Source organism: Notechis scutatus, chromosome 1 (genome assembly GCF_049901735.1).
Source record: "Notechis scutatus isolate UNSWTSFEM ecotype Mainland chromosome 1, rNotScu1.2, whole genome shotgun sequence".
Classification (NCBI taxonomy): domain Eukaryota; kingdom Metazoa; phylum Chordata; class Lepidosauria; order Squamata; family Elapidae; genus Notechis; species Notechis scutatus.
The window spans coordinates 326,484,895-326,508,995 of NC_142009.1; the positions used below are offsets into that span (position 1 = coordinate 326,484,895).

Genomic DNA, 24,101 nt, shown 5'->3' on the forward strand with positions numbered 1-24,101 from the left:
AGCCATACCCATTTCCTGCAACTGTTCTTCATATGTGTTAGAAATTCTGTTTATATATAACACCACAGAGCAAACAAAGAGTACAATCACCATGTACTTTACTGCTCAACTGTTTAACTATAACAGGAAACAGGAAACTCTACTTAGAACAAATGCACATAGAGTTTATAGCATAGATTCAAACTTGTAAACTTGAATACTAGTTGTGGCATAGAAATACATTCCAAGGATGAATTCCAACAATATGTTTTAGCCTTCAGTCCCTTAATCATCTTTATTGCTCTTCTCTGTACTCTTTCTAGAGCCTTTACATCTTTTTTATATCATAGCATTCAATGTTCCAAGTGTGCTCTTACAAAGGCATTATAAAGTGGTATTAATACTTCATGTGACACTTGTTACAGCTGAATGTATTTGTATGGATTTTATGAGAAACGTAAAGGAAAATTTCTATACATCTTTGCCAGCACCAACCAAATATGCTGCATAAACACACCAATGCCTTCTACATTGGTGTTTCACAATCTTGGAAGCTTTCAGAGGTGCGGACTGCAATTCCCAGAATGTTCCAGCCAATCTGGGGAAATTCCCTGCTGGTTGGATAATCCTGGGAGTTTCAGTCCATACTTTTGAAAGCTGTCAAGGTTGAGAAACATATTCCAATAAATATGCAGGGTGAGAAAGGGAGTGTGTGTGAGAGAGATCAGTTTGCTGCTTAAAGAATAATAAATATATATTAAAAATCTGCAAAAGTCAACTAGAAAAGTCTAAAATTTTCAAGGACATTTCTGAACAGCAAATAGGAATTAGACTCACAATATCAGGGGTGGGCAACTCTGACCCCTTTACGACCTGTGTATTTCAACTCCCAGAGTTATCCAATGCTGGCTCAGGAATTCTGGGAGTTGAAGTCCATAAGTCATAAAGAGGCCATCTTTGCCCACCTCTGCTGCACAATGTAAAACTGAAACAGTTTCAGGGATGCAGCCTTAGCAAAAAGCAATATCATCTTCTATATTTACAAATGGGAAAAATCGTACAAACATCCTAATGGAATAGGATTTTTGCTGGAAAGGAATACAATATTGCAGATTCTGCTCCTAATCCGGTGTCCTGACCTTTGGAATTTTTTAACGTTTCTCTCTCACCTTTTAATTATGATGTGGGAAAATAATATTATCTATTAGGTTTAACCTTAGCTGCCCTTGTCATAAAAATTATCAATTTTTGATAAGGATTTTCAAGCTCTATTTGGTGTGATTCCTTAAACTGAAGAGACCGTGAGCTTAAAACTTAAAACTGTAATGAAGAAGGTCAATTGACTTGCCAGGTCTTTCAGCATTAAGGCATAATTTGTTTTGAACACCAGTTTTGTATTTGGATGAAAGAGGTATTCAAGAGCCATCAAAGCTTAGCCCCAGAAAATGCTGTTTTGCTGTTTATGTCCTTCTGAGTATGTTGACACCATTTCAGTTTCATCATGAAGTTAATTTCATTTTTACTAATGCCACTCTATAAAGCTTTAGTAAGACCACACTTGGAATACTGCATCCAGTTTTGGTCACCACACTATAAAAAAGATGTTGAGATTCTAGAAAGAGTGCAGAGAAGAACAACCAAGAGGATTAGGGGACTAAAATATACAATGAACAGTTGCAGGAACTGGGCTTGGCTAGTCTAGTGAAGAGAAGGACCAGGGGAGACAGGATAGCAGTCTTCCAATATTTGAGGGGCTGCCACAGAGAGGAAGGGGGTCAAGCTATTTTCCAAAGCACCGGAAGGCCAGGCAAGGAATAATAGATGGAAACTGAACAAGGAAAGATTCAACCTGGAAATAAGGAGAAATTTTCTGACAGTGAGAACAATCAACCAATGGGACAGAAGTTGCCTTCGGAAGTTGTGGGTGCTTCATTGCTGGAAGCTTTCAAGAAGAGACTGGACTCTGTCAGAAATGGTGTAGGGTCTGCTTGGGCAGTGGGGGGGAGTTTGGACTAGATGACCTACAAGGTCCCTTCCAACTCTGTTAATCTGTATCTGTACTTCTACCTGTTTCTGCAACTGGATTACCAATCGCCATGAACAGATAGGCTTAGCAAGAGTAGAAAAAGAGAAGAAAAAGATGTAACATTCATCTAATATTTTGTTAATGAGCTAATCCCTTGCATTAAGAAAGCTTCCATGAAAGAAGTTGGTTGACCACGTCTTTTGTCAAATGTCAGGGCACGGATCAGGTGCCCAGGCATTTGGTTCTTTTGGATCCAGAGACAATAAACAAACCGTTGAATAAAGGGATTTTAAGTGGTTTTTTTTTATTAGCTCAAACAAACAGATTTAAAAGCATAACATAACATAGCATGCATACTAAGCAAGATGATACCCAAATCTCTTACAAGCTTCCAGGAGCACTTTAATAACAACAGCAGAGCTATCCCAAGGGCGGCTAATTTCAGAGAATATGATGATGATGATGATGATGATGATGATGATGGAATCAATTCAGCTGAGTCCCACTTGTTAGATCTGGGGTGGATCGGTTCGAAGGAGACGCGAGACCATCTTAGTGAGTTCAGCTCTTTATTTAGGATAAGAATAGTCTAAAGAATACAAGCCGCGGCAGCCCTTCATATAGGGCTGGCTCGCGGCTCGGCGGCCAATGGCAGCGCTTTGAATCTCCCGCGATCGGCGCGGCCAATCGCGGCAGATTCCTAGCGCTCCAATCACGGCTGGGGTTTCGACCAATGAGGTCGCTGTCTGTCCGGACCAATCAGTTGTGAGGGTTTGGAGTATGCTAATATAGCACACCACTCTTGGCAATTCTATGGGCCAGGTCTCTCCATGCCTTCCAATCTCGCACTATTTCTTTGAGTTTCTCTGTGATCTGGCTGGTGTCCGCTTTCTTTTTTTCTTTAAAAAATTTTTTTTTTAATTAAGTTTCCAAATTTTAAAAACATAAAATAAAACTTTATACATTGTTATCAACATCAAGACCTCTTTTGCCTCTCCTCACATTTTTCAGAATATGTATTTACTTATTCCTTTACCATTACATCTTACTCTTACTCTAATATCTTTTATCCTTACATCTCAATCTTCTCCATGGTATATTTACATATTTACATATTCCCTCGTTCTTTTCCTAATTGTCATTTAATTTTTCTTTTTATTTCTAAACCACTCATCCCAGGCATCCCAGGCCCGATAATAAATTGAATCTTCTCTGTCTTTTATTTTCATCATTAGCCTGTCCATCTCTATACAATCTTTTTTTTTTTTTTTATAACCATGCCTTCCAGTGGAACCCTTTTTTCCTTCCAGAGTTGTGCGTATGAAATCCTTGCAGCTGTTAACATATGTAACATAATATATCTATGTGTTTTATTGCATTTTTGTGTTGTTATACCTAATAAAAAATGGTGTCCGCTTTCATAGTGGCCAGCCGCCATGTTCTTTGATGGCCTGATTTCCTTTTACCAATAACTCTTCCAAACATAATTGCTTTCAGAATCCTACGTCTGGAAGGGACATCAGAGGTTTTCTTGTCCAACTTCCTGCTCAAAACAGGAGACCTTATGGGGGGGGGGGGGGGGGGGGGGGGGGGGGGGGGGGGGGGGGGGGGGGGGGGGGGGGTGGGGGGGGGGGGGGGGGGGGGGGGGGGGGGGGGACCAGTGATGGCTAACCTTTTTGGCACTGAGTGCCCAAAGCATGCCTGTGCATGCACATCCCCAAAATGCAATGCGCGCACGTCCCCATGCATGTATCCCATCCCCATGTATGCATGTGCATCTCCGTGCATACACCCCACCCATGCATGTGCCACACACCCTGTGCATGCACCCTGCCTCCTCGCGCATATGCAGCAGAGACCCAAAGACCAGCTGGCCGGTGGGAGGCATGCGCTCATGCACAGCAGAGCTGAGCTGCGTGACGGCTCGTGTGTCCACAGAGAGGGCTCTGCATGCCACCTCTGGCATGCATGCCATAGGTTCGCCATCACGGCCTTATGCCATCGAGGTCAATGGTGTCCAATCTGTTTTGGAAACCTCTAGTGATGGACCACCATAACTCCAGGAAGCAAGTATTACATTGATTAATATGATCATGTCAAGACTACTCTTGTATTTTAATATTGCACATATATCACCAGGAACAATATACCATTTTTAAAAAGGCTCGTATTTTTCAGAATGTTTTAGGGAAAGTGGAATTGACGTGCTTTTTTTCATCTGTTGCTGTTCTGTTGGGTTTGCTTGTTGCCATCAGCGGTAAACACATACAGGTAGATCTCAACTTACAATGGTTCATTTAGCAACCATTTGAAGTTACGATGCCACTGGAAAAAAAGTGATTTACAACCAATCCCCACCCTTATGATTGCCACAGTATCCTCACAGTCGTGAGATCAAAATTTCATCATTTGGCAACCAACAAATATGTATTTACAATGGTTGCACCATCTGTGATCTTCCCAACTGCCTTCTGACAAGCAAAGCCAATGGGCAAAGCCAGATTCACTAAATGAGCATATGATTCACTTAATAACTACAGTAATTCACTTTACAACCATGGCAAAAAAGGTTGCAAAATTGGGCACAACCACAACAATCACCTTGCTAAGCAATTTAAATTCTGGTCCCAATTTTGGTTGTAAATCAAAAATGATCTGTAACCTTTCCATGTCTCCAAAGATTGCTAATGCAAACAGGTTTACCCACCTTTAGATTGAATGATTGATATCTTACATAAGTTAGATTTAAGTTGCCTCCTAATTAGAAAGCAGGCTATGCACATAAAGAAATACCAGGAAGGGTATTATTCCCCAACACTGTCAAACTATTTACTAAGTCTTCATTACTATTACTATTAATCTTCTCGTCACTCCTTATCACCCATCCCCTCCCACTTGTGACTGTCTGACTGTAACTTTGTTGCTTGTATCCTTATGATTTATATTGACTGTTTCCTAGTATGATTTGATTGCTTATTGAACCTTATGACTATCATTAAGTGTTGTACCTGATTATTCTTGACTCTTGATGAATGTATCTTTTCTTTTATGTACACTGAGAGTATTTGCACCAAGACGAATTCCTTGTGTGTCCAATCACACTTGGCCAATAAAGAATTCTATTCTATTCTATTCTATTCTATTCTATTCTATTCTATTCTATTCTATTCTATTCTATTCTATTCTATTCTATTCTATTCTATTCTATTCTTTCTGTTATTATTTCAAGTCGCTCCAGGAATTGGCTGGCAGGAGATAAAGGCGTGAAGCTCAGGGGATCCCTGGAGTTTATTTATTTTATTTTATTTATTTTATTTTATTTTATTTTATTTATTTATTTATTTATTTGATTTGATTTGTCAATCTCTTACAAGATAATAGGTATAAGTATATACATAGTTATGAATACATGAAATGGGTACATATAAGAAAAATAAAAGAAACAATAGGACAGGGACAGTAGGCACGTTGGTGCGCTTATGCACGCCCCCTTCAGACCTCTTAGGAAAGGGGTGAGGTCAATAGTAGACAGTCTAAGGTTAAAGTTTTTGGGGTTTGGGGAAGAAACCACAGAGTCAGGTAGAGTATTCCAGACACTGACCACTCTGTTGCTGAAGTCGTATTTCCTGCAATCAAGTTTGGTGCGATTAATCTTGAGTTTGTGTCTATTGTTTGCTCTTGTGTTGTTATGGTTGAAGCTGAAGTATTCATTGACAGGTAAGTCATTGCAATGTATGTTTTTGTATACCATACTTAGATCAGACCGAAGATGGCGTAATTCAAGGTTTTCTAGCTCTAGAATTTCAAGTCTGGTTCCAGAAAATTTAACGTTCCCAAGATTGAGAAACTGCTGTAACCATGAGGGCTGCATATAAAACCATGCCCACAAATAAAAGGAATTCTAAAATCATCCATAAACTGAGCCGATCCTTTTTTTAAAAAAAATCTGTATTGGAAGGCAAATCTCTCGGGGATGAATTGAACCTCAACTTCTAGATTTTCAAGTTTCCACCACTTCCACACCATGAAAAAAATAGAAACAAGATGAAATAGCAGTCCGCCTGCGTATTTGTGACTTTCCTGTTATAAATCACTGCATTCATTCCTGCCACAATTCCATGGAGAGATTATACAGATTATACAGATTAACAGAGTTGGAAGGGACCTTGTAGGTCATCTAGACCAAGCAGGAGACTCTATACAGTTTCTGACAGATGGCAGTCCAGTCTCTTCTTGAAAGCTTCCAGTGATGAAGTTCCCACAGCTTCCAAAGGCAAGCTAGCTGTTCCATGGGTTGATTGCTCTCATTGTCAGAAAATTTCTCCTTATTTCCAGTTTGAATCTCTCCTTGTTCAGTTTCCATCCATTATTCCTTGCTGGCCTTTGGGTGCCTTGGAAAATAGCTTGACCCCCAGTGGCATGGCAGAACTAAATTCTCAATTCATTTTTGCAAATAGATCAAAATGTATTCAAGAGTTTGCAAAGGCTGATATAGATATTTTGGTGCGTGTTTCTTTATATACATGCAGCTTTGTGGGTCAGTCTGGCTAGTGCGCAAAATGTGATTTTTGCAAACAGGATCCCTAAGATAATTTTCCTTTGCACATTCTTTTCATCAATGTGTTTCATTTGATGCATGCATTGGTGAGGTGTTTTTCTCCAATATACCTTTAAAAAAAAAAAGATAAAACTGCAATATGAATTTTGGAAAACTGCAAATTTTGAATGATACCTAATACCCAGTTTGTGTGGACCTGATTAGTTGTTCAGAGACCACCAAAAAGATTAGAGTAGTAGGTTAGATTAGGAAGTGGAAACAACTTTCTAAAATAAGATAATGCAACCCCCCCTTCTGAACCATTGTCAAAATAATTATAGATAATCCTCGACTTATGACCACAATGGAGCCCTAAATTTCTGTTGTTAAGTGAGACATCTGTTAAATGAGCTTTGCTCCATTTTACGACCTTTCCTGACACAGTTGTTAAGTGAATCACTGCAGTTCCTAAGTTAGTAACCCAGTTGTGAAGCACCAGAATTTTGATCAAAAGATCATGGGGATGCTGCAAAGGTTGTAACTGTGAAAAATGGTCGTAAGTCACACTTTTCAATGCCGTCATAACTTTGAACGGTCACTAAATGAACTCAGACATGATATTCTTCCGATTAAAATCGGAATTCCGATTTTTTGGGGAATCGCCCCCCCCTTTCCCCCCCTTCTTCTCCTCCTTCCCCTCCCCTCGGAGGCCCGAGTCAGGAGTTGCTACCGCCGCGCGGCTCTGCGTGGCTCCAGTCCGCGTTGCCTCAGGAAGGGAAAGGCAAAAGGAAGAGCCGCGGCGGTGCTTTGCAACGGCAGCAGCGGCTCCTGGTTTTGCCTTTCCCTTCCCGAGGCAACGCGGGACTGGAGCCGCGGCGAGCCGCGCCGGCGGTAGCAACTCCTGACAGCCCCAGCCGGATACCTGAGCGGAGCCCGGGCGGGCGGTGCGAGCGGAGGCCACTGAGCGGCAGGAAAAGGGAGCTGAGCAGCGATTTCTTGGCGCGTGGTTTTGGCCGGCCCCGATTTTTTTTCCAGAGCGGAATATCATGCCTGTGAACTGTTGTAAGTCAAGGACTGCCTGTACGTGAAGCCCATGAAGCTCTAAAAAATCTCCCTCCACTTGAAAGGGGCCCTTAACTTTTCCTTGGTTTCGATGTGTGAAATTAGTTAGCTTGTATTCAGGTCCATATTAAGTTTAGCCTTACCTGGGAGGCTTTGAAGATTATAATATAAAATCGGATGACGTCTGTCTACCTGCAGAGGAGGGGAAGGAGGCATTCTCAGCCAAACTGGTCTGGGACAGAAGCCAACAATGTACTCAATAGCTTGGTGGGTCAAGCATGACCGAAATGATGCCGTTCTTCTGCTTTGGGTACCACCCACTGCTCAAACTGGGTTTGGGCCAAAGAAAAGCTGGAAGGGGGGCACGGGGGACAAAACATGTTGGGTGACAGCGAGGTGTTTGGACTCTTCTTGGCAGAAACTCCTACTGAGCATGGAAGAAGTGAAAGGGGATATCGTATAGCTTGCCATGAATTGGAAAGATTTTGTTTCTCAGGTATACCGGTGAGCAAGATTGCAGGTATTGTCATGGGACAGGTTTCAGGAGAGAGAGGGGGAGGGAGGGAGGGAGAGAGGGATAAAGGAGAGAACAAGAACAGGAGGTTGGGTGGAGTGAGTTACTTCCTGCTCTCTTTGTGCTGCTTTTTAAAAGCCTCTATGCCTTGGCAAAGTTGGTCTTCTGTGCAACGGCTTGGAGGCCACCTGAGGTTATCAGAAGCATCCTGCAGATCTGGAGAAGGGCAACAGCGTTTCCCTTGGCAGGAAGGGAAGAAGGTAGGCAGGTAAGCCATGAGAATGTTTCTTGCCAGCAATGCACAGCATGGATCCATTTGTCTCGTTATCCCTAATGAGCCCCAAGGGGGAAGAGGAGAGCAGTTTGGGCGACTCCAAGCTTCTTCCTACCTAAGAATCCAGTGGCGGCTGAAGATGCAACCAGGGGAAACATGTTGTGTTACAGGAAGACGCAGAGGTGCTGTCGTTAAGGTATCTTAGAGACAGAAAAACAGCCCAGGGAGCCTGTTAGCTGGTGTGGAATCGGAGAAAGTGCGAAAGAAGTCAATATGGAGGATTGTGAAGTTAGAGTAAGGTTTCAGGCTTGGTGGCTTTTCTTTTGGGGTGAAAGGGAGAGAAAAGAAATGCACATAATTAAATCTGATGAGAGGAATGGCATGCAAGAGAAAGGGATCCTTTGCATAAGGCATCCTAGATCTAGGGAACTGACTATCATTCTGTTTTTACCTCAGCTGAAAAGAGCATAACAGAATAACAGAGTTGGAAGGGATCTTGGAGGTCTTTTATTATTCCATGCTCAAGCAGGAAGACCCTGTTTCATTCCAGACAAATAGCTGTTCAATCTCATCTTAAAAACTTCCATTGATGGAGCATTCACAACGACTGGAGGCAATGTCTCCTTAGTTCTAGGTTGCTTCTCTCCTTGATTAGTTTCCACCCGTGGCTTCTTGTCCTGCCTTTGGAGAATAGCAGCCCCTCAAATATTGGTCAGCTGAGGAGGAGAGATGCGGCTCTCCTCGACCCTTCTGGCAGCCTCCCCTGTCTTCACCACCTCTACGGGGTGGCTTAGCCCCGAAGCCAGCTGGCTCAGGGCACTCCAGCGGCGAGCCCAGGCAGAAACCGCACACGATCGCAGATTCCTGCCTGCCGCCGAAGCCCTGCAAACCGGAAGTTTCAGCAGCTTTGCCAGCAGCCCCTCAAATATTGGAAGAGTGCTATCATGTCTCCCCTAGTCCTTCTTTTCATTAAACTAAAAGGTAAAGGTAAAAGTTCCCCTCGCACATACATGCCGGTCATTTCTGGCTCTAGGGGGCGGTGTTCATCTCCATTACAAAGGTGAAGAGCCAGCGCTGTCCGAAGACGTCTCCGTGGTCACGTGGCTGGCATGACTAAACAGCAAAGGCGCATGGAACGCTGTTACCTTCCCACTAAAGGGGTCCCTATTTTTCTATTTGCATTTTTTACCTGCTTTAGAACCGCTAGGTTGGCAGAAGCTGGGACAAGTAACGGGAGCTCACTCTGTTACGCGGTTCTAGAGATTCGAACCACCGACCTGCCGACCTTTCTGATCAACAAGCTCAGTGTCTTAGCCACTGAGCTACCGCGTCCTCTTTTCATTAAACTAGATATACCTAATTCCTGCAACCGTTCTTCGTATGTTTTGGCTTCCAGTCCCCTAATCATCTTTGTTGCTCTTTTGTGCACTCTATCTAGAGTCTCAATATCTTAAGATGTTGAGGAGGAAGAGAAAATCTATCAGAAGTTCTTGGCAGACGCTAGGAAGAAAGCTGCTCCTTTCATTCATTCCTTATGAACTTTTCAGAAGTATCTTTTTTGCCCATTGTGGAAAAAAAACCAGGAGAATGGATTGAGCTAATTATTGGATTTAATCCATTCCCTTCCTCTTTTGGAGAAAAATTGCACAATTGCAGAGGTCCTCACCTCTGGGGGGACAGAAGATAACATACGGGGTTCTGGATAAATATGTCAATCTGTTAATCTGAATAGTGACAAGGCATCATCATGTCCCCTGAGAGTCACATTCCCAGACCAGGTGTAATCAAGACAATGGTCAGGAAAAGGGAATTTGAGACCAAGGCAGAAATATGTTTTAAATTAACAGATTTAACAGAATTAGAAGAGGCCTTGTATGTCATCTAGTAGTCCAGCCCCCCACCCAAGCAGGAGACCCTACACCATTTCTGACAAATGGCAGTCCAGTCTCTTCTTGAAAGTCTCAAGTGATGGCGCTCCCACAACTTCTGAAGGCAACTTCTGTTCCATTGGTTGATTGTTCTCACTGTCAGAAAGTTTCTCCTTATTTCCAGCTTAAATCTCTCCTTGTTCGGTTTCCATCCATCATTCCTTGTCTGGCCTACAGGCACTTTAGAAGATAGATTGACCTTCTCCTCTCTGTGGCAGCCCCTCAGATATTGGAAGACTGCTATCATGTCTCCCCTAGTCCTTCTCTTTACTAGACTAGCCAAGCCCAGTTCCTGCAACCGTCCGTTGTATGTTTTAACCTCCAGTCCCCTAATCATCCTGGTTGCTCTTCTCTGCACTTTTTCTAGAGTCTCAACATCTTTTTTATAGTGTGGTGATCAGGGGTGAGATTCTACCAGTTCTGTCCAGCTCTGTAGAACCGGTAGCTCTGAAGAGCAGCAGACACAGAACCTGTCCAAATCATAACTACCGAACCGCTAGTTACACCGGTCGGATCCCACCCCTGGTGGTGATCAAAACTGGATGCAGTGTTCTAGATATGATTTTATTAAGGCGGCAGCTGCTGAAGCGACAGGGAGAATGCAGGATTGCAGAAGGTAAGTTGGAAAGCCTCTGCGCCGGCGCAAAGGGCACATTTGGCACATGCACGCAAAGTGTGTGTGCACGTGCAAAGCGTGCCAACCAAACCGGTGGTGAAATGTTTTGAAACGCACCACTGTTAGATGGGTTAGGCGAGTTCAGGTCCCTTCCCTGAAATGTTGCCAGATGTTCCGAGTGAGAGTTTAGAAGCCTCCCCCGACCCACCCATCATCCAGCAGCTTCCCCCCCCCTCCAACTTTTAGCTTACCAGAAGTCCATCCTATGAAGGACGTATGAAGAACCATTGCAGGATTTGGGTTTGGCTACTCTAGAGCAGGGGTGTCCAACCTTGGCAACTTTAAGACTTGTGGACTTCAACTCCCAGAATTCCTCAGCCAGCAGTCTTAAAGTTGCCAAGGTTGGACACCCCTGCTCTAGAGAAAAGAAGAACGAGGGGTCACATGATAGCAGTATTTAAAAGATTGCCACAAAGAGGAGGGGGTCAACTTATTTTCCAAAAGCACCAGAAAGCAGGACAAGAAACAATGGATGGAAACTAATCAAAGGGAGAAGCAACTTAGAACTAAGGAGACATTTCCTGACAGTGAAAACAATTAATCAGTGGAACAATTCGCCTTCGGACGTTGTGGGTGCTTCTTCATCACTGGAGGTTTTTAAGAAGAGACTGTCCAGTTTCAATCACTTGTCTGCAGGGATGGGATCCGACTGGTGTAACTCTTAACAGTTCAGTGATTTTGCGGTTTGCGAAACGTGTGTGGAACGTCGTCAGCTAGGCTGCCCGAACAGCTGAGCAGTGCTGTGTGGGTGCACAGTGTTTGAAAAAGCACTATTTTCCTGCTTTTTCAACCACAGCTGTGCCACACAAAGCCGCTGAGGTTGAAAAAGAAGGAAATAAAGGTCAGGTAGGAGCCCTGGCAGGCAGGTGGGCCAAAGCAGCAGCAGACATAGAACCGGTTCTATGTCTGCTGCTCTTCAGAGCTACTGGTTCTACAGAGCCAGACAGAACAAGTAGAATCCCACCCCTGCTTGTCTGAAATGGCACAGGGTCTCCTGCCTGAGCAGGACTTGAAGATCTCTGGGATCCCTTCCGACTCTATTCGGATTGATTCTTGGTTGAGAAGTGAAACGACTTCAGGCAAAAACAAAGAAAGTCAGGTTGTCTTTTGAAAAGGCACCTTTGGGGCAACCATGATCATTCTGGATGACCGAGAATCTCCATAGACACCAAGACCAGGCTATTTACCTAGGTGCTGGCTAGAGTGAGGCTGTCTGGAGTTAATTATGGGACATTCCAAGAAGGCGACTGAGATGACAAATTTTGTTTTATTTTTATGGTTTCATGGCTTGGGGTTTTTAATAAGTCTGGGTTTTGTTGCTGTTGTAAGCCACCCAGAGTAAAGCTGTAAGATAAAAGCAGCCATACAAATCTTTTAAATATATAAACAAATAGTAATTAACTCCGACTAATGCAGGCATCAATCTCTCGTTTTCAATAGAATTATGTTAATTATTACAGTAGCTGTTGCCATAATTGCTCTTACTCATGTCTTAGTCATCTCACCTTTGGACGCTTGTAATGTGCTCTACAGATGGCTGTCCTTGAAGCGCATTTGGAAGCAGCATTGATCCAGGGACTCGGATACTTATAGGCGCTTCAATAGTCTGCCCTTGGGCCATCCCTATTGTGGTTAGTCTTACGATTGATGGCAGTTTTTCCCAGTCTCTTCCTTTGCTGCTGAGTTTGGATAATTCTCAGTACTTCTGATTATGTTGCTTTGGAATTTTGGAGCTGTAATGCTATCAAGGTTGGGTAGAACCAGGCTGGAAAGACTATTCTACGCACACAAAAATTACAACTCTCAATTTAGTAATAGAATAACAGAGTTGGAAGAGACCTTGGAGGTCTTCTGATCCAACCCCCGGTTCAACCAGTAGACTTTTTACTAGAGGTCTCCAAACTTGGCAACTTTAAGACTTGTGGACTTCAACTCCCAGAATTCTCCAGCCAGTCCACAAGTCTTAAAGTTGCCAGGTTTGGGGACCCCAGCTCTATAACCATTTCAGACAAATGGCTGCCCAGTCCCTTCTTAAAAACCTCCAATGTTGGCGCACCCACAACTTCTGAAGGCAAGTCATTCCACTGATTAATTGTTCTCTGTGAAATTTCTCCTTATTTCTAGCTTGGATCCCTCCTTCCTTAAGTTTCCATCAGTTGCTTCTTGTTCTGCCTTCAGGTGCTTTGGAGAACAGATTGACTTTGTGCAATCCCTTAGATATTGAAAGACTACTATCATGTCACCAGGGATGGGATCCGACCCGTATAACTACCGGTTCTGACGCTCTGGGTCGCGGCAGTCGCGCAAGTGCAATTTACAACCTGCCGAGTTGCCCGGACAGCTGAGCAGTGCTGCGTGCAAGTGCGCAGCGGTTGGAAAAGCCCTTTTTTTCCTGCTTTTGCAACTGCAGCTGTTCGTGCAAAGCAGCTGCGGTTGAAAAAGCAGGAAATAAAGGTCAGGTAAAAGCCCGGGCAGGCAGGTGGGCCAAAACAGCAGCAGACATAGAACTAGTTCTATGTATGCTCTCTGTCTGCTGCTCTTCAGAACTACCGGTTCTACAGAGGTGGACAGAACCGGTAGAATCCCACCTCTGCATATCACTCTTAGTCCTTATTCTTCTTCTTTTTTTTAATACAAATTTTATTGATTACAATATTTAAAAACATTGAACGTGATGGACTTCATTGACATAAATTTTTGTCCTTATATCTCATACAAGATCTTATATACATTTATATACACTAGGTCTTTTTATATTTTAAACCCTTTCGGTTACATATCAGTTGAATCATTCATTTTGCAAACTCCCTTTCTGTTCCCTCCAATAAATACTGTACAATTTATTCCATATCATATAGTAATCAGATTCGTCTTTATCTTTCATTTCCAAGGTTAATCTGTTCATTTCAGCGCAGATCAAAATCTTATCTATCACCTCACCTTCGCTAGGTATTTCTCTAACCTGCCATTTCTGGGCAAACATCATTCTTGCCGCCATAATAACATGGATTATTAAATATATATCATCTTTACTATACTGTGCTGACATAATTCCCAATAAAAAGGTCTCTGGTTTATAATTTATTTTTGTCCCCGTCATTTCCTCTAACCATTTCCAGATCTTAAGCCAGAACTTCTGGGCTTTTTTTGCAAGACCACCATGCGTGATAGTATGGGCCCCTTTCTTGCTGACATTTCCAACATTTAGATGACTGGTTTTTATACATTCTGGCCAGTCTTGCAGGTGGGAGATGCCACTGGTAGAACATCTTATACAAGTTTTCCTGTATGGTTTGGCTAGTGTTATTTTTTGTTCCACTCCCATAATAATTGCCATTGGTCCAGATTTATATTGTACCCAAAATCCTTAGCCCAGGGCACCATCGTTTCTTTTACCTGTTCTTCATGCATTTCATAGTCCAGCAAATATTTATAAATTCTCCTTATTTGTTTGTCTTCTGGACCTAACAGAATTTTATCTAATACCAAATCATGCATATTAATTCCCCATTCTTTCTTATCTTTACCATGCCTCGATTGAATTTGAAGATAGGCCCACCATTCCAGTCTGTGTGCAAGTAGATAGACTCTTAGTCCTTCTTTTCATTGCACTAAATATATCCGGTTTCTGCAACTGTTCTTCGTATGTTTTATCATTCAGTCCCCTAATCACCTTTGTTGCTCTTTTTCTGCCCTCTTTCTAGATTTTCAGTATCTTTGATGTATCATGGTGACCAAAACTAGATGCAGTACCCCAAGTGCAGTATTACCAAGGCATTATAAAGTGGCACGAACACTTCACATTTAGAAAGAGTTCCTGGTCTAATCTGTTGGGGTTTCCAAGTCCTTGTTATTAATAATCACATGCAGTTTCCATGTGCAGAGGCAGTCTTCTATAAATACGAATTACTTTTGATGCTTTATTTGTGAGCTTCCCAAAGGCCACCTGTTGGAAATCGGGTTAGGGCTTTTGATGGCTAATGGCTCAGTAGGACAAATTTAAGAAAGGGAATCCTCATTTCCATATTTATTTGTGATGATTAAAACATTACATGTGTATATATACACCTCCCTGTTCAGAGGCAGTCAACCACAGAGAAGACAGGGAAAACTCTCTCCTTAAGACTGCTACTGCTGGTCTTGTTGTGGTTCACCGGCAGCTGGTGCAGATAGTAGCGGAATCGGACAGTGGGGAAGAACGGGGACCAGTCAGGGAGTCTGCGTCCGATGCAGAGATGGGGTCAGGACCATCTGGGAGTGGAGTCTGGCAGCAGCGAGGCAGAAGACCCAGGGGAGCCTTTTCCAGTGCGCGTGTGCGCAGAGCTAATAGAAGGCAAGAGCAGCTGAAACAAAAGGGGCGACTTGGGAGTATAAGGCTGGGAGGTGAGTGCCCCTCCCATAAGGTATAAAGGTCAAGCAAAGATGACAAAACCTTTGCAGGAAGCAAAGTCGTTCGTTCGGTTCAGAGTCATTCTTGAAGCTCTTTGTACTTCTGTTGGGTTTTTTTTTCTAGTTCATTTGATACTTCTGTTATTGGCAGCACTTCACAGAAAAGAAAGGTGGGTGCTTATCTCGAGGGACTTTTGGGGATTAATTCGACAATGTCCTACCATTCAATGACTACTTCAGCTTCAATCACAACAATACAAGAGCACACAACAGATACAAACCCAATGTTAACCGCTCTAAACTTGATTGCAGAAAGTATGACTTCAGCAACAGAGTGGTCAATGCCTGGAATGCACTACCTGACTCTGTTGTTACATCCTCTAACCCCGACTCCTTTAACCTCAAACTATCCACTATTGACTTCACCCCATTCCTAAGAGGTCTGTAAGGGGCGTCCATAAGTGCACCATCGTACCTCCCGTCCCTGTCCTATTGTCCCCATTTATTTGTACCTATTTCCTGTATTCTTATTGATGTTTATACTTATACCTATTATCTTGTAAACGATTGACAAATCAAATAAATAAATAAATACATAAAATAAATTCCGGCTGGGAATGAAAACAATTGGGTACAACAAAGGGATACAATCAAGACCAAGGGAAGTACTAATCCCACTCTATAAAGCCTTAGTAAGACCACACCTAGAGTACTGCATCCAGTTCTGTTCACCACATTATAAAAAATATGTTGAGACTCTAGAAAAAGCACAGAGAAGAGCAAGCAGGATGATCAGGGGACTGGAGGCTAAAACATACAACGAACGGTTGCAGGAACTGGGCTTGGCTAGTCTAGTAAAGAGAAGGACCAGGGGAGACATGATAGCGGTCTTCCAATATCTGAGGGGCTGCCACAGGGAGGAAGGGGTCAAGCTATTTTCTAAAGCGCCTGTAGGCCAGACAAGGAATAATGGATGGAAACTGAATAAGGAGAGATTCAACCTGGAAATAAGGGGAAACTTTCTGACAGTGATAACAATCAACCAATGGAACAGAAGTTGCCCTCGGAAGTTGTGGGAGCTTCATCATTTGAGACTTTCAAGAAGAGATTGGACTGCCATTTGTCAGAAATGGTGTAGGGTCTCCTGCTTGGGTGGGGGGGTTGGACTCGATGACCTACAAGGTCCCTTCCAACTCTGATTATCTGCTTTCTATTACCAATTCCCAGCGTTGCAATAAAATAAGTCTTATTTTTAAAATAAGCATGTGCATAGTTACAGTCTAGGAAGCCTTGGTCAGAACAGGCCTTTGACCATAATAAAGTTCTATTCTTCTATTCCTTAAGACTGTTTGTAGTTTACATCATCTGGTTAATCATTGCTGGAGGCAATAATCTCCATGAAGTTACTTTCCATGTCAAAGCTGGACAGTGCAATAGACAAGAACTGCATGAAAGGGACAGCTGCAGAACGCAAAGCATCCTGCTTTCATACCTATAAACTGAGTTGCACACGGACAGAGCATTTTGAGGATTTTCCAAGAACAGCTGGGGTACAAAGTGTCTTTCCAGATTCCACAACAAAACGATCTCAGTTTATTCTGGTAGGTGGACAAAGTTTACAAGCTGTTTTTTCCTGATAATTTACTTTTCAATATCCATCCCGTGCTTTGCTTAGGCAAATTTTAAAATGCCTATTTTCTTGGCATGGCATTAGGCAGGTTGGCATGATATAAGTCATGGTGTGCCAGTGGGTGGGTGCTGAAGCTTTCTGAAGTGTCTGTACTTTGCTTTCTTAAAATACATATGCTGGACTCTAAGGACTCTATGTAAAACATGGTCTTCTCCCTCCTACGTCTCAGAACCACTGACCTTTGATTGTTGGTGTTATTTCAGAATAATAAGATGGCTGATAGAAGTTTTGTTTTTTGTATGGCTTAATTTCCTGTTCAGGTGGCTTCAGAGAAAAGGTGGCATATAAATTGTTTCAAAGAACGACAATGATAAATAAAACAGTAATAGCAATCAAGAACAGGGATGGAGAAAAACTTGAAGATAGCAGCCAATGATTAAGACAAAACATTAATCCAAACTAGAGAAGCGTGTAAGTGCATAAGGAAAAAGGGGAAAGTCTCCTCCCTGATGTTAAAATCAAAATAATATTGATCTGTATATTAAAAAAAAAGTTCCATCCAGATATCAAGAGGCTCCCTATGAATGATCCTTCAGCTGAACTCTCCCCAATGGGGCACCCTTTAAAAGGGGCGAGAGTACCACATGTCAAATTCCCAACTTGGCCTTCAATAGAAGAGAATATATATGTAGCTCAGGGTAGAACTGTGGAGTCCTTGATGCTCTCTGAGCTTGGTTGTATGCCTGCAGATGTTTCAATGCCAACCGGTATGGGGCTTGCGGCTTGCCATGCCATTGTTGGTGCAAGTGTGGTTTTCTTCTTGGTGGTTCCTTGATTGTTTTCTTGCTTGCTTATTTGTCTGGTGTTAAACCCTGTTTATCTGGATGTTGTTAGCTGGAGAAGATGTGTCTGGTCTTTTTATTTCCTTCTTAACGTTGAATAGCACTAGCACTTTAGACTTATATACCGCTTCACAGCCCTTTACAGCCCTCTCTAAGTGGTTTACAGAGTCAGTCTATTGTGCCCAACAATCTGGGTCCTCATTTTATCCACCTTGGAATGACGGGAGGCTGAGTCAACCTTGAATGGGGTGTAAACATGATTTCTCTCTATGTATCTATTGATAACTGATTTGTCTAAATGCCAAGCTTCCAGGAATTCTTGGAGTAGCCAGAATCATCAATTTCTGCATCACTACCTACTTTCAGTTTGATGGACCAAATATATCAGCATTTTTTAATGGAAAGTTCATTGTAATTGACTATTTAGGGTCCTCCTCATCGATTGCATGTGTAGGTAAGCCAGCTTTGGGTATGTGGCTTGGATTTGTCTCTAGAAAATTCTAAGCTGAAAGGTGTTTTTTTTGTTTTTTGTTTTTGCAAACAGCTTAAAGATTTGTACCTGCCTGTTCGTAATACTATCTGTTTTTGTTGGTTTCATTAACTGACTGATGAATGAAAGCTATGCAGGAAATGCAGAGGGAAGAAATAAAGAATTAGTTTCATTTGCAAGCCTTCTTCTCTTCCTTCTTCTTCTGAACTGCATTGTTAGCTAATCTTTCAGGCAATCAAGCTTAACCACAAAAACCTAAAGATGGTAATTATGAAGATGTGCCGAGTCATTTTTGGTTCCTAGCAGTCTCATAGATGGATAGATTTTTCTCCACGAAAACCAAAGAATGCCCTGTCAATCCCATCTTAATCCAGCGTTTTATTTCTCACTGTGGTCATCCAGAGGAAGCCACCACAGTGAAGTGGTGAAAGTCCTGGGAGAAAAATGAGAAGACTCAGGTTTTAATCGTGCCTTAGGCTGGGTGACTTGATCAGCATCAGGCCCTGCAATAAACTGACTGACCAACGCCCCAAGTTGGGTGTGTTCTGCGCTTTTATCTGCAACTTTACAGTGCAAAAACATATGGACGACACAACCTCGACCAGGGCAAAGCAATAGACGAATCTACATAGACTTCTGTAAAGCCTTTGATTCAGTGGTACACACAAACTACTCCTAAAAATAAAATCCTATGGTATCTCTGGACAACTGAATAACTGGATAGAAGCATTCCTGTCAAACAGACAACAAATGGTCAAAATCGAGCGTACTATCAAATCCAGTACCTGTCAATAGTGGTGTTCCCCAAGGCAGTGTTCTAGGACCAACTCTTTCATACTCTACATAAACGACCTCTGTGATCATATTAAGAGCAATTGCGTCTTCTTCGCTGATGATGTAAAGCTGTTCAATACCACAGACAATACTGCTACCCTACAAAAAGATCTTGACTATGTATCAGAGTGGTCAAACAAATGGCAACTTCAAATCTCAACAAATAAATGCTCTGTCTTACATATTGGCAAAAAAATCAGAAAATAAAATACAAGCTGAATAGTCAAGATCTTGTTGATGACCCAAGCTCTGTAAAGGACCTTGGAATACTCACCTCTAATGATCTAAGTGCTAGAGCCCACTGCAACTACATAGCCAAAAAGGCATTAAGAGTTGTTAACCTAATCCCACGTAGCTTTTTCTCTGGTATTCCAGACATTGACCACTCTGTTGCTGAAGTCGTATTTCCTGCAATCAAGTTTGGTGCGGTTAACTTTGAGTTTGTGAAATCTATTGTGTGCTCTTGTTGTTATGGTTGAAGCTGAAGTATTCATTGACAGGTAGGACATTGCAATGTATGATTTTATATACCATGCTTAAATCAGGTTTTAATCGATGCCTTAGGGCTGGGTGACTCTGATCAGCATCAGGCCCTGCAATAAACTGGTAAACTTGACCAACAAAATCACTCATCACAACATGCATTGGTAGCTCTGGTTTAAAGCTGTGGGAAGAAATATCCATCTGGTTCAGTTCCAAGCTGGGAGAAAGGCACCGGAGACAAAATGAAGGGTGGAGGCTGATTGGAAAGAGGGTCCATTTATTTTATTTTATTTAAAACAAATTTTATTAATTTTTACAAAACAATACACAAACAAACAAAGCATAGAATGTAATCACATAAAAGATCTTTTCTGAAAAAAACAATAAAACATCTTATTTAAAGACAGAATAATTCCAAATTATCACATTTCCATACAAGCACAATGTAATATATATGTTTACCTTATCTATTCAACTTCATATCTTATCCCAGCTTCTCTTTATTTCTCCCTTTCCTTCTATTATTCAAATTATATTTCTTTTACTTTAGATTGTACACATTCTTTATATCCATCTGTCTTGTTTACAATTTCATTATTCTCCTCCAACGTTCTTCTTACATTCTTCTAAGATTTTATTAATTCAAACATGGACATACAAAACACAAAACATAAATACCTAAAACTTCTTTTTGGAAAGCGGCTTACCCCGGGTTACCTCTTTTTATACAGACATAAATCAAATTCATACTCACTTAATATACTGTTTCATATTTTAATTAACATTCTGTATTTTCTATATATTTTCTCTCCTCTATTCACTCTCATAATTCTATTATATTTGTTTCATCTCATTTTAAATAGTTATACTTGTATCTTTTGTCTGTTCTCTTCAATTATCTATTTATCTTTTCTTTCTAATACAATATTTCTCCTGTAATCACTGGTTGAAGTATGACAACTTTTTATCTTTCCCCTAGATTTGACACTTGAAATAATACATACTTTCCATACTGATTCTGCTTAGCACAAAATACTACATTTTAAAATAATAAAACAAAAATAAAAAAGGGGTTGAGTTTATAGTATGATCAAAACAATATTCCATAGAAAATTAAACTCTATTATTTACTCTTAAACATTTTATATATTCCCTTTAATACATTATTAACTCATATTATTTCAGTTTTCTAACTCAGTTTCAAATACTAATATCTACAATACAATCTTATGTACTTTTACAGAATCATATTTTTTTTTTTAATTTAAATTTTACCCTTTATCTCTGAAAAAAACCTTTCTTTTAGCATCTTGTTTTAAACCTTTATGGCTCCTCTTTCCTTTTTCCCTTCCTTTCTTATCAATTCTGGTCTTTTTGCCCCCCCATCTCTCAGATTCCACTTTTTTGATCTTCCCTCTCTGTTGTGTTTCTCTTTTCTGTTGCTTTCTGGCATTGTATCGATTTTTCATCTTATTTTCCCCTTTCTTGGTTGCTTTTTTAAGTTCTGAATTCTCCCTTTTCTTCCCCCCCTTATTCTTTTCAGCTATAACTTTTTGTCCATTAAAGATGGCTTCTCCTTCTTCATCCCAGTCCTCTTGTTCTTGTATTTCTTGGTAAGTGGAAATCGCCATTTCCAAAAAACGAAAGATAGATCCAAGAGAGCCCTTGCCTTCTTGTTTTTCTTCTTGTAGCTTTTGAAATTCCATTTGTAATTCTTGCACAGATAATGCCATTTTTTGTTTTTTTTATTTTTAAAAGAGCAACCCAAATGTTTTTAGTCTTTCAAAAAATAGTTCCCCAAAAGTCCCAAAGTCACAAAGTCACAAAGCAATCCAAATCAGAACAAACTGTTCCATTGACACTTTCTTCTTCTTTTTTTTCTCCCCCTCCTCCTGGGGTGAGATTCAATTAGACAGTTTTAAAATGATTTTTAGAAGCCTTATTGTCATTAATTTCTAATCTTATAAACTTCAAGCAGTCTTCTTCAATAAAGTCTTAGAATAAGTTTTTTACCTCTTCCTTCCCACTTATAGCAATAAACTTTTAATTTTTAATTCCAGTGTTCCAAAATCTTTTTTCCCCTTGGCTTTAATTTTTAGGTTTATTTACCTTCTTTGCCCAAGGAGGTTTTCCAAATTTCCATCAGCTACTTCCGTAGGGAAGGAGAGTGAGAAAAAATAACTTTCCCTTTCACAACTTTCTTCCGCCGCTTACACAGTCTTTCTGGGAAAGAATGTAGCAATAAAAAAGGCAAGTTTCCAGGCTTTAGAGGCTCCTCTTTGTCCCGGTTCAGCCAGAGAAAAACTTTCACTTTCTTCCTCCTGCGCAATCTTGTCCAGCTGCAGGCTTCTTTGTGGCGGCCATTGCTGACCGCCGCTCCACCGCCTTGGGAGAAGGGGGTTTTGCCGGCTGGGGAGGGGGTCTGCGACACCCCCAAACCCCTGTCCGGTCCCCCCCATCTTCATCTGCCTCTACAGGGCAGCTATATCCTCCAAATCCAAACGGATCGGAGATACCTCGGCAGCGAGCGCAGCAGGGATCGCGCGGTGTCGCGAATCCCTGCCGCTGCCGAAGCCTTGCAAACCGGAAGCAAAAGAGGGTCCATTTATTGATGAAGCAGAACCATCAGGGTTTGTGGTTCTGGTGCAGCTGACAAAATGGAGTTGAGAGTGGGGGTATTTATACCTTTTCTTGGGCTTTGAACTTGAGCTTCCTGTTCCTGTGCAAGAAAATGTACTCTATTGGCTGCTGTCAGACTCCCATGCTGCCATGTACAAATCCTAGGAGTTTGTCTGAGCTGAGTTTGGTTGAAGTTTGGGCTGATGCAATGACGGGGCTTGTTGGGCAATTCCTACGGTGGCTGAGGGCTAACCCTACCTTTGTTCAGACCTTGCTGCAGGGTAGTAGTAATAGTATCTGTTTGGGGGCAGGGAGCTGAGGCTTTTAGTTACTGTCTCCCTTAAGATTTTTCTTTCTCTTTTAGGGGAAATACTGTATTTTATCCTGCCTTTTTTAAAACATTTCTCAAAATATTTCATTTTTCTAGGTGGGGGTGGGTGCTAACTTTCTACAAAGCCATCTAAGTTAGAAGCCATCTCCATGTTTTGTGGTAATGAGTTCCACAGGCTAAATGGAGTTAAGCCTATATGATTGAATCTGAGTCAGAGGAATGATTGAATCTGAGTCTGGGGAATTATTGAGTCTGTCATCTGCACCTCTATAACTGTCTGGTTTGGCTCTGCAACCCAACAAGACAAACACAGACTTCAGAGGATAATTAGGACTGCAGAAAAAACAATTGCTACCAACCTGTCTTCCATTGAGGACCTGTATACTGCACCGGTCAAAAAGAGGGCTGTGAAAATATCTACAGACCCCTCACATCCTGGACATAAATTGTTTCAACTTCTACCCTCAAAACGACTATAGGCACTGCACATTGCACATCAGAATAACTAGACACACGGACAGTTTCCACACACCCCATGCCATCACTCTGCTAAACAACTAATTCTCTCAACACTGTCAAACTATTTACCAAGACTGTATTACTATTCTTCTTCTCATCCTTCCTATTACCTATTTCCTTTTCTACTTATGACTATGACTTTGTTGCTTGTATCTTTATGATTTATACTGTTTATTTAGTTTCCTGGTATGAGTTATGTTGATTGCTTATTTAGTATCCTATGACTATCACTAAGTGTTGTATCTTATGATTCATGAGGAATGTATTTGTGATTACTATGATCATGATTTTTCACTTATATTCTTTATGTACACTGAGAGCTTATGCACCGAAGACAAATTCTTTGTGTGTCCAATCACACTTGGCCAATAAAGAATTCTGTTATTGATGCATATTTACGACCTTGACTTATAGAATAGAATAATAAAATATAATTCTTTTTTGGGACCAATTATAAACCAATTATAAACCAATTATGACCAATTGCTTAGCAACTCTCTGAAATTCCAACTTACCTGGGGGTACTTGTGACCAGAGGTGGGTATTCAGCAGGTTCTGACCAGTTCTGGAGAACTAGTAGTGGACATTTTGAGTAGTTCAGAGAACCAGCAAATGCCACCTCTGACTGGCTCCGCCCCCATCTATTCTCTGCCTCCCATTGAGACCCAGCTGATCGGCTGAGTCTTCTTTTGTTGCCCTGCACAGGAGAACGGAGCTGGAAAGCAGGTTAGTGGGGTGAGGAGGGAATGGGGATTTTGCAGTATCCTTCCCCTGTCGTGCCCACAAAGCCACGCCCACCAAGCCACACCCACCAAGCTGTGCCACGCCCACCAGAACCGGTAGTAAAATATTTTAAATCCCACCACTGCTTGTGACCCAGATTGAAAGTTCTAACAGTCAAACCCACCCCACCCCACAGCTGTGTGACCACCACATTTTGAGGACTCGCAACTAGATCCCATTTACAA

The 24,101-nt window shown here is 41.6% G+C and overlaps 1 protein-coding gene across 1 annotated transcript in view; it reads left to right on the plus strand.

The window, feature by feature from the left end:
• Positions 1–8,244: 8,244 nt before the first annotated feature.
• The window catches only part of ATP8B3 (ATPase phospholipid transporting 8B3), a 96,555-nt gene continuing 80,698 nt past the window's right edge, over positions 8,245–24,101 (plus strand). The window contains exon 1 of the mRNA XM_087952600.1: positions 8,245–8,386. The gene's annotated coding sequence lies outside the window, so the exon portion shown is untranslated. The remainder of the gene's footprint in view (positions 8,387–24,101) is intronic.